At 49.2% G+C, this 10,203-nt stretch overlaps 1 protein-coding gene across 2 annotated transcripts in view; it reads left to right on the top strand.

Moving 5' to 3' along the window:
* Positions 1 to 8,518: 8,518 nt before the first annotated feature.
* DRD2 (dopamine receptor D2) overlaps positions 8,519 to 10,203 on the top strand; it is a 50,112-nt gene continuing 48,427 nt past the window's right edge. For both annotated transcript variants that reach the window (XM_040977267.1, XM_040977266.1), the window contains exon 1: positions 8,519 to 8,817. The gene's annotated coding sequence lies outside the window, so the exon portion shown is untranslated. The remainder of the gene's footprint in view (positions 8,818 to 10,203) is intronic.

The following is a 10,203-nucleotide window of genomic DNA, read 5'->3' as shown; positions in this document are numbered from 1 at the left end:
TCAGAGGGTGCATGTGTCTGTGCCTGTGAATGCCCATGGGCATCAGGTCTTACCTGAGTAAAGTGGGGGTAGAAATGACAAGCGATGTGTCTGGCGACAGGCTGTGGCCATGCTTGCATGCCTCACTAAGAAGCACACACCACTATGTGAAAGGGCAGTCCTTGGCCAGGAGTGGCCAACTAGCTGTGTCTGCACTTAGCCCACTCCTGAGGTGGCATCAAATGTGGCTCTAAAGAGCAAGCCTGAAAATGGAGAAAAGGACAAGGAAGCAATTGCTGTGGTTCAGGTAGGTGAGGGTAAGGAGCTGAACTAGGTAGCGAGGTCAGCCGGAGCGAGTTCTGCTAAGTGAGCAGCCTGCCTCAGCTCCCAGTCCACCTGAAAGGGAGAAGGTATGGCTGCTGCTGCCCACCCATTATAGCTCCGCTCAGCTGCCTGCTGAGCATCTTGCTGTCACTGTCCTTATGATGTCTCAGCAAGTGATGTTGCCTGCAGATAATTCATTACAAAGGCTAACAAATGGGTTTGAGTTTCCAACATGAGGAGCAAAGATATAAGCCTCAGCTCGCTGGTTGGATACTAGGGGGACCTGGGAAGGGCAGAAGAGGATGAGGAAGCCATCCTCCAACCGGGGCGAGGGGGTGTGTTCCTGTGTCGCCCTGAGAGTAACAAGGACAAGGGGAATGCTCCTGAAGGGAGGGGGGCTTAATCCTTTCCTCCTTCTGCTAAGTCTCCTTCCCCAAAGATCAGGCACATGACTGGACATAGCAGGCCCAGCTGTGGGACGTTTTCTGGGAACCAGGCATTCTTTTTCAAGAACCTGCGGCTTCCCACAGATGAACTCACACGTCCTCCTCTCAATGACTTTCAAACTTAGATGTGCATGAGGGTGATTCAAACTAGTAAAGCCAGTCCTGGGCTCTGAAAAGTCAGAAGCCCAGGGCTGGCAAGTTTCTGCTTTAGGATTTCTGTGCTCTTCCCTTGTAACTTAAGCAGACCAGGAGCTGGGTGCAAGCTGGGGGGCTCCTTTCTGTTCCTGCCGTCTTTAAAAAATGGAAATGCCCAGAGCAAGAGTGCTTCAAAGTACAGAGAGGGGCAGTTAAACCTTCTACCCCATCTCTCTCTCTACCTCCCCCAGCCTCCTCTGCTGCTTCCCACCTCCTCTCATTTTCTTTTCTTTTATATATTCTCAAGATAGTAAGTAACATCCACCTGCTTTTAGCAGCCCCCACAGTTAGGTGCCCTTGTCCAGCTGCCCTCTGTCCAGATATTGAGAAAAAGGATACCAACTCAATACCAAAAGAGGTACCTGTGTTTTGGGCTATGGTTTGATATGTTTTTGTCCCTCAGAGTTTCATGTGCTGGAAGCTTGGTCCCCAGTGTAATGGTGTTGAGGTGGAGACTTTAAGAAATGATGAAGTCATTGAGGATAATGTGGTTCTTCTGGGACAGGTTAGCTCCCATCAGAATGGGTGGTTATAAGAGAGGGACTTAGCCCCGGCCTGATGTCTGCCTGCTTTTTCTGCCATGTGATATCTTCCATATATACTCCTGCCACCATATTCTGCCACACTATGATGCACCAAGGGGCCCTCGCCAGATATGGCCTCCTAATCTTGGCCTGACTTCTTCCAAACTGTGGGCTAAATCTACTTCTTTTCTTTATAAATTATCCAGTTTCAGCCATGTGTTACAACAGCATGAAATGGGCTAAGACATAGGAAGACTGGGATGTAGAAGATGAGAGGGGCCTTATTGAATACAATGATTTGAATTTGGGTTTTCAAAGACCAGTAGAAATCAACATAGGTATGTGTGTGTATGTGTGTGTGTGTGTGTGTGTGTGTGTGTGTGTAAATGAGAGAGAGAGAAAGAGAGAGAGAGAGAGACATTCCAGACACAGGGGACAGTGTGGGTAAGTGAAAGCTTGGAATGGGCCTGGACGCCAGAACTACGTGCACAGAAACAACAGGTAATTTCACTGTGTAAGATTCTTTTAGAATATATTTACTTAAATATCACATTTTTTTTTTTTTACAAAAGATTCAGTTACTTTTATTTGAAATACAGTATTAGATAGATTCAGGAGAATGGAGATTTTCCATCTGCTGGTTCACGCCTCATATGGTCACAATGACTGGAACTGGGCCAGTTTGAAGCCAGGAGCCAGGAATTTCTTCTAGGTATTCCACATGGGTGCAAGAGCCCATGAACTTGAGTATCGCTTGCTGCTTTTCCAGGTGCAATAGCAGGAAGCTGGATCTGAAATGGAGCAGCCGGGACTTGAGCCTGTTCCCATACCAGCCCTATCAGTAAGATGTTTTGTTTAAAATAGACAGAAAAAGAGATACCTTTAAATCCTATGCCTCAATTTATTCAGGAGGAAAGGGCCTGAGGTCTACAACTATTTCCCTTCCCTTATTTCAGGAACCCCACCCAGTCCAAACAATCCTTCCCTCCCTGCGAGAAGGGGCCAGGTGTTGTCTTTCCCAAGTCTGGTCTGAGGGCTTGCCTTGAACCATCTCCCAGCTTCCATCTGACTTTCAATCCCTCAGGCGGGCTCACCTGTCATCAGATGTTAAAGGTGCAAGTGACGGACTTGGAAGTCCCAGTGGGAACTCATAGCAACACCAGCGTTTCTCCTCCAAGAGCTCCTGAAGGCTTATTCTCTCAATGGTAATGGCAGTCCCTTCTCTGACTAGGTTCCCCATTATTTCTGCCTCATGATCATGTGACACTATAACCACTGTGTATAGCATCACAACCTGTCACATCCATTTTCTCAAAGGTTTGTTTGTTGCAACACCAAGCCTGATCTCTGTTCATTGAGTATTAAGTCTCTGGGCCTTAGGGTATGGATTAGCTTTTGCCTGCCAGCAGGTGCTGAGCCTCACTGGTTGGCTTTGTAGGAGTGCAGAACCCAATCTCTGCCTCCTAAATTTTGACCTAGCACATTTGACACTGAATCCTCCAATTTGTATTTATTATTATTAGCATTACTATTACTATTGTTATTATTTCCTCTTAGTCTCCCAGCTGCTTCTATTGGACGTTTGTGAAACTCTGGGGTAAACCGTCACTGTTGCTCTCTACAAAACTCACAGATTCATTTACTCAGAAGTACCAATGCTGAGGCTGGAAAAAGGCAAGGACAGATGTAGCAAACTTTTAATCCATTTTAACAAGATTAGAATTTATCTCAAAGGCAACAGGAAAACCTTTGAAGGGTTTTGATCCAAGCGACATGATCAGATTTCTGTTTTAAGAACCTCATTCTTATGCGGTGTGGAAGTTGGGCTGGAGGGCAGAGCCGTTGGAAGGCTTTGCAATTATCTGCATGATGACGGCATGGATTGCAGGGAAGTGGGGATGGAGACAGTGGGAAGATTTGTGTGGCATTCCGGAAGAACAGACCGGAATCAGTAATGTTTTCCCCATTGGGTCTTACAATGTAGTGGATCCTTGATGCCATTTAGTTCCCTTGCCTGTGCTGGGGAAGCCTTTACTATGTGGTTCTTGGTAGCTGGTAGAGCCCTCATCTTCTTGCAAGGTATAGCTCATGCCCCAGCTCCCCCAGGGAGAAGCAGGTATCACAGATCTTGATGCAGGAGCTGGTGACTTGAGAAGCAGGGCCAGTGGAGGATCCATTCTAGAGCCTGCACAAATAACCACGACTTCCAGTTTGTAGGACTGACAGAACAGAGAGCCAAAGGGATGCCAGTATCTGATACTAGCAGCAGCAGAGGTGCCATCTGGTACCATCTATTTAGATACAATAGCTGTGTACACGCTGGACTGTGACTCAAGTTTGGGTTTGGATGGAAGTATCTAGCTGTTTTGTGTCCTTGCCTATTTAACAATTTTGGCCCTCTAATCGTCCCTGTGATTCTGTGAGTGCCTCCCATATGTTCAATAAATTCCTTTCTTTGACAGCCGCCAGAAGTGTTTGTCTCTCACATCCGTGCTCCCTGATTGCGCTGGGCAAAGAGAGGCCATGAGCAGCTGCAGGTGTAGTTCTCCAAGAGGGGCAACACCTGCAGAGGAACAGGCTGTGAGGCAAAGAGCCCCAAATGCTGCTACTGGCTACTTTACAGACCTAAAACACCTCTGCTCCTAATCCACCTACCCTCAACAAAGCAAGCAAAGGACTGACTGGGCTTTTTTTTTTTTTTTTTTTTTTCCCAATTAAGAGCTTTCTCGGAGCTGCACAATTCCATTCAGAACTTGAGTAATTGACTAGTTCTTGACAGTTACTGAAAATTTATCTCTTTTCATTGCCTGCTCCCATCCTTTACAAGGGAGCCCATTCTTAACCTGCCTAGGACACTCCCAGATGAATGACACTCTTGATACCACAAGGTCGTAGGAAGGTAAAGGAGATGGAGATCATATGAGAAAATGCTATATTATGAGGGGTCTTCAAAAATTTCATGAGAAAGGTGTATTATGGATTTCAGATATCTTTGTACCAAATAAGCCTGCATTTGAATCTCGTTTTTCCAATAGCCTTTTGAAGTTTCCTTGTATCCAAAGAAGGAGCTGAAGCACTTAGAGCCAGTAGTGACTAATATTACTTCAGAAGTCATTGTTAAATTGATTGTTCTCTCAACTCAGTCACTTCCCTATATGTTTACCTGCTAATCTCTAACATTGTTTTAATTGTTTTTCACATATGTTGGCAACTACTGTGAATACTGGCAAGGTATATATTATTGTGGTTAAGGACATTTAAGACATAATTTACTACTTCAAACATATAACTATATAGTTCAGTAATATTTAGTATGCTAATGTTGATGTGCAACCATCATTATCATTCACCTACAGAACTTTTGTCTTTCCAATTGAAATCCTAAACCCATTACGTATCCATTAAACACCTCTCTATGCATTCCTGTTCACATTCTCCATCAATCACCATTCCATTTTTTTGCCTCTGTGGACTGACAACTCTAGGGAATTCATGTAAGTGGGATCTTATACCATTTGTCCATTTGTGACCTGCGGCATGTTACATAATGTTTAAGGTTCTTCCATGTCATAGCATGTGTGAGAATTACCTTCCTTTGTAGGGCTGATGAATATCCGGTTGTATGTTTACACATTTTATGGTTCCTGGTAGATGAGTTATTTGCACCTTTGGCTATGCTAAATAATGCTGCTATGGGTTCAACGTGATGGCTCAGTGTCTAAACCCTTGCTTTGCATGTGCTGAGATCCCATATAGGCACTGGTTTGTGTCCTAGCTGCTCTACTTCCCATTCAGCTCCCTGTTTGTGGCCTGGGAAAGCAGTACAGGATGGCCCAAAGCCTTAGGATTCTGTCACCAACACGGGAGACCTGGAAGAAGATCCTGGCTCCTGGCTTTGTATTGGCACAGCTCCAACTGTTGCAGCCATTTGGGGAGTGAACCAGCAGACAGACCTTTCTTTTCTGTCTCTCCTTCTCTCTGTAAATCTGCCTTTCCAATAAAAATAATAAGTCTTAAAAAATAATGCTGCTATGACCATGCATGTACAAATAAAGTATGTATTTTCATGACTTTTTCCCATCCAAAAGTTAAACAAATTTGCAATATGGGTAATTACACTGTAATTTGTCTGTTTTACAACTCTGAAGAGACATATTATAGAATTACTTAATTCTATGTCTCACCTCTAGTCTTTGTTTCAAAACAGGAGGCTAAGAACATCTACAAAGATCTACGTCACATCAAGGTGGATAAGCCCATTTGAGTTCACTGGTAAGCAAATTACATACATAGATATAAAAACTTTTGGATAACTTTCTGCTGCCCTGCATTGGTAATGGATGGTCCCTTCCTTTCCTCTTCCACGCCTCCCTGCGGATTCCTAGCCTAACCCTCCCTCTGTCTCCTCACTAGCTTTTCCCAATGACTCTCTCAGCATCAGTAGGCAGGCATTCTGCACATTCCTAATGCTTTCTGTGGTGTGTGAGACAGAATAGGCACAAAAGAGTCACTTTTTTTTGCTCCCTTCTGCCCCTGACCCAAATGGACTGCCTGTCACCTTGGTATTCCCAGAACATGCCAATAATAAGGAATCTGTTTGCAAATGGACCAAAAACAACAACGCAGGACAGAGACAAATAACAAAAGAAGAGTTCCCAGAGCTTGAAAACAGGACCTCAGGTCTTTATAGATTAAGCAATGTGGAGTGGGGACTTGACTTGTGCATGTCCTTCGGTTTCTCTCTGGTTGGAGCTCTGTGTGTGTTAGGTGGGGGTAACATGCTGAGCACCAGAATACATCACTTGCATCCCCATTTTTATTTTTGCATTATCACTGTCTGTGGATCTCCCAGTCTCTCCACTTTCTGTGGATCTCTCTTCCTAGTGTTTCTGGACCTCAGAAACAGCACTCCCCCAGGAGGTGGAGTCTGGAACATGGACAAAGTTCCAACTGAGGCCAATATTGCTGTGGAGTGTTCTCTGCCTCCTGATCCTACCGATGAGCACATTTGCTTTATTTTCTCTGGAATGATGTTCAGAAGGGCTAGGACAACCTGTGTGCCACTGTAGGTTCCTGCTTTCCCAGCCCCAGCCAGCTCTCCTACACCTTGAGAGGCAGTGCTTGGAGCACAGGAGAATGTTCAGATCTCCCTAGTTCTCTATTGTCCCAGTCCTTTGTTCCCCGATTACCATGATCCAGCAAACTTCCCACTTGGCTTTACCCCATCATTCACTACACCTGCTATGGTTTGGTGGTGTGTGTACATCCCAAATCCATATGCTGATGTTCTTACCTCCTTAGTGGATGATATGAGGAACAGGAGTTCATTCTAAGTCCCCATGAATGAGTTTGGTGTCCCTAAGAAAGAGGCCATATGGGAGTTCATTTGTCCTGACAACCACTTGAAGACAAACGGAGAGTACCATCCACAAGTCAGGAAGCAGGCCTTTTCCAGATATTGAATCTGCCAGTGTCCTGCCCTTGAACTTTCCAGTTTGTTTGTGAGATAAACATCTCTGTCCTTTATAAGCTGCCTAGTTGATGGTACTTTGTTACAGCGATCCAAATGGCCCGGAACAGCCCCTAACCTCCACTGCTATCCACTCCTCTTGCCCTTTACAACAATGAAATGGCAGACATAAAGAGGTAAGTAGCACATCAGGAGATTACTTCCTGACTCTCAGATTCCTAAACATGCAAAGAAGCAATCCAAGGAGGCTGCTGTGGCCCATTTCCCAGAGCAGCCACTAGGAGAAAGGATGACCTGTCCCCCACCCAGCCTACTTGGATACAGCTCAGTTCTGCCTGGAGGCAGGGGAGGCACCCAATGACCTCCAGAGGCCCGTACAGCGGGGGAGCCAGGGAGCCTCTGGTGCAGCCACAGAACGGCGGCAGATGTTGCCTGTCATCCATCACGCAGTGCATCTGTTGGCTTGTTTAAAGAGCGAGGCGTTTTGCTAATTGAAAACTAAAAGATCCATCCGTCTCACTCACTGCCAGCATTAAATTCACTCAGCCATGCAAGATCGAGGTTAAAAGGGGGGAGGGCAGCGCAGAACTACCGTGTCCCTGGGCTGGGTTTTCCCGTAGAAGGTGTCCCGCTTTGTGTCTATCTCCTAATAGTGAAGCTGGCCTTCTTAGTTCCTGGAGAGCGGGGGCTGGGCTGTGGTGGAGTCTGTCCTTATTCCAGTTTGTCTAAGACATCCTCAGTGTAATCCTAGACACAGGTATGCTTAGCCCCAAACACAGGGAAACTGAGGTTCGGGGAGATTCAAGGATCGAGGCAGGTGACACAAACGTAAGATGTTGCACAGTAGATGAGGCTAATAGCAGTTGACAGCAGGACGCCAACCTTGGTGCCAGCTCAGGTTGTACCAGGCTGATCTGGCCTTGCACTTCAGTAAAGGGGCTGAGTTGGAAGTCACTGAGACCCTGCGGCAGGTACTTGATGTGCTATTGGATATTTCCCGGAGTCTCCACTCTGAATTGACAGCATGTGGAAACAGGATCCTGGCTTTATTCTTGCCTGTGGCCCCTGCATCTGATAGACTGTGTGGTCAAGGCAGAACAGGCTGGAACTAACTGCTGAAGAAGGAATGAGGAAGAGGAGAGAGGATGGCAGGAGAGCAGGAGGCTCCTGCGGACAGGGGCAGCCTCGAAGCGGTGTTCACTACACTACCACCTGCTTCTTCTCCCTACACTCCCCACCAGGCTCTCCTCAGTTTGGAGTCAAAGGTGAGCTGGAATCCCCGAAGCAGCTTTTTGCATTCCCGTCTCGATCAATTCTAAACAGACTTTCCCTCTGGCAGTGTCTAGCAACCGAACTGACCACACAAGAGACCCCAGACAGACTTGTGACTCTCCTGGTGATATTTGCGTGACCCTGCACGAACGCAACCGGCGAGCCGAGACGTGGAGGGTGGAAACCTCCAGGCTTCCCGCGGGGTCTGGGGCGCAGAGCCGGCACTCCCGCACGGCGGGGCGGGGCCCCAGGCGCCTCGTGCCCCGCCTCCTCCCTCGGCGCTCGCGGCGCTCCCGTGGTCCAGCCTCAGTGTCGGAACCGGCCGCCTCCCGCGCGCGCCGAGCGGCCTCCGCGCCCGGTCCCCGCGCCGCCCCGCCGCCCGCCCGCGCCCCACCCCGCCCCGCCCCGCCGCGGCCCGTCCACTGCTCCTCGCGGGCCCGAGCCGCGAGGCTCTGCACGGCGCGGCGGGGCCGGGACCAGCCATCCGCCAAGGAGAGCGGCGGCCCGGGACGGCTATCGGAGGGGCGGCCGCACGTGGATGCAGTGGGCGCCGGAAGGTTTGCGCAGCCGGTGCTGTCTTTGCCCCCGGGCGCCCTATGGCTTGAAGGTAAGCACCGATCGGATACGACGCCGGGTCCCACAGACCCGGGATGAAGGAGTAGGGATTGACGACAGCCGCGTGGATGGGACAGAAGTTTGCCGGCCGCTGGGCTTGGGCTCCCTTTCCGCCCTCAGTTGGGCCTTTGGCTCGGGACGTTTCCTCCCTCCCTCCTCTGTACCTCTCCCACCGCCCAAACAGGAATCCCGGTCGCGAGAACCTCCCGGCCAGCCCCGAGAGGGAGCCCTGGGGACTGCAGCTTCAGAAGGCGGCCGGTTCCGACCTTCCATGAGAGCGCGCACCGGAGTTTCCTAGCGTTGAGGAACGGGAAGGCTTGATGCGGGCGGCTCTGTCCAGGGGCGATCAGTGACTTTTTGATTTGAAAGGGCAGAAGCCCCGGACCGGTGGAGCTAGGGCCTTGTCTCGGTGCACCCACACCTTGTCTTGCGCTGTCCTTGGTGCTGAACGCGCGTTCTGCCTCTCCTGCCCCTCGGTTCGAGACCCAGTCGGGAAGCGAATGCGGGAGTCGCCCCCACCTCAATGGACCTGGGTGTCCGGGTGACGGTGGGCGCAGAGGCAGGGGTGATTGCCTATTTCTGATTTTGACCTGGAGCCCCGCCAAGGTGCCGTGAGGAGACGAGAGGCATCCCTAAGCAGCAGACAGCACGTATCTGCATCGCTGTCTGAGTCTGCGAGGCCAGAGGTAAGAGGGTGCGTGTGCGTCTACACAACAGGCTTTGCCATGGACACGAGGCACAGCGCGGCAGCTCCGCGGGGACAGTCCCTGCTCTCAGCCGCAGGGAAGCTGCCTGAGCTAGGCGCTCTTGCCTCTGAGGCACTGACTGCACTTGAGGTGCTTGAGGGCTTGGATGAGGCGTCAGGCACTTGTGGTCGCTTTTTGCAGTTCCACTAATTTCTAGGTTTTCGCCAGACTGGGAACCTTTTACCATAGTCTTTGCTTTTCCTCAGGCAACCGTGTATTCAGTGCCCATCCTCTGCCTACTCTGTACAAATCCTTATACTTACCCCTGATTCATCCTACGTCATTAAGACCACTTGAAAAAAGAAGTGTTCTTTTCTTATTCCCCTTTGGGCTGCTGTTGGATGAGAGAGTGGGTGGAGAGAGAGCATGTGGTGGCTGTGGACAATTTCCAGAAGTCAGAGCTGATTTCCTGGGCCCCAAGTCCTGCCTGAGACTTCGCTGCTTAATATTTAAAATCCCTGACATTTCTAGGGGTGTTAAGGCTTGCTTTGAACTCAAGGCCATGGGACAGAGAAGAGGTTTGAGGAGTTAAACCTGTATGCAACCGCAAGTCATGATGGTCCTAGCTGTGGCCTCTTAGAAGGGGGTTCTGAGTTCCTTCTGCCTTCCTCTGGCAGCCTGAACATGAAAGG

This window comes from Ochotona curzoniae, unplaced genomic scaffold, assembly GCF_017591425.1.
Source record: "Ochotona curzoniae isolate NIBS_2020 unplaced genomic scaffold, NIBS_Ocur_1.0 contig_2723, whole genome shotgun sequence".
NCBI lineage: Eukaryota > Metazoa > Chordata > Mammalia > Lagomorpha > Ochotonidae > Ochotona > Ochotona curzoniae.
The sequence above is the reverse complement of the archived record's forward strand: the minus strand, read 5'-3'. Positions and strand labels throughout refer to the sequence as shown.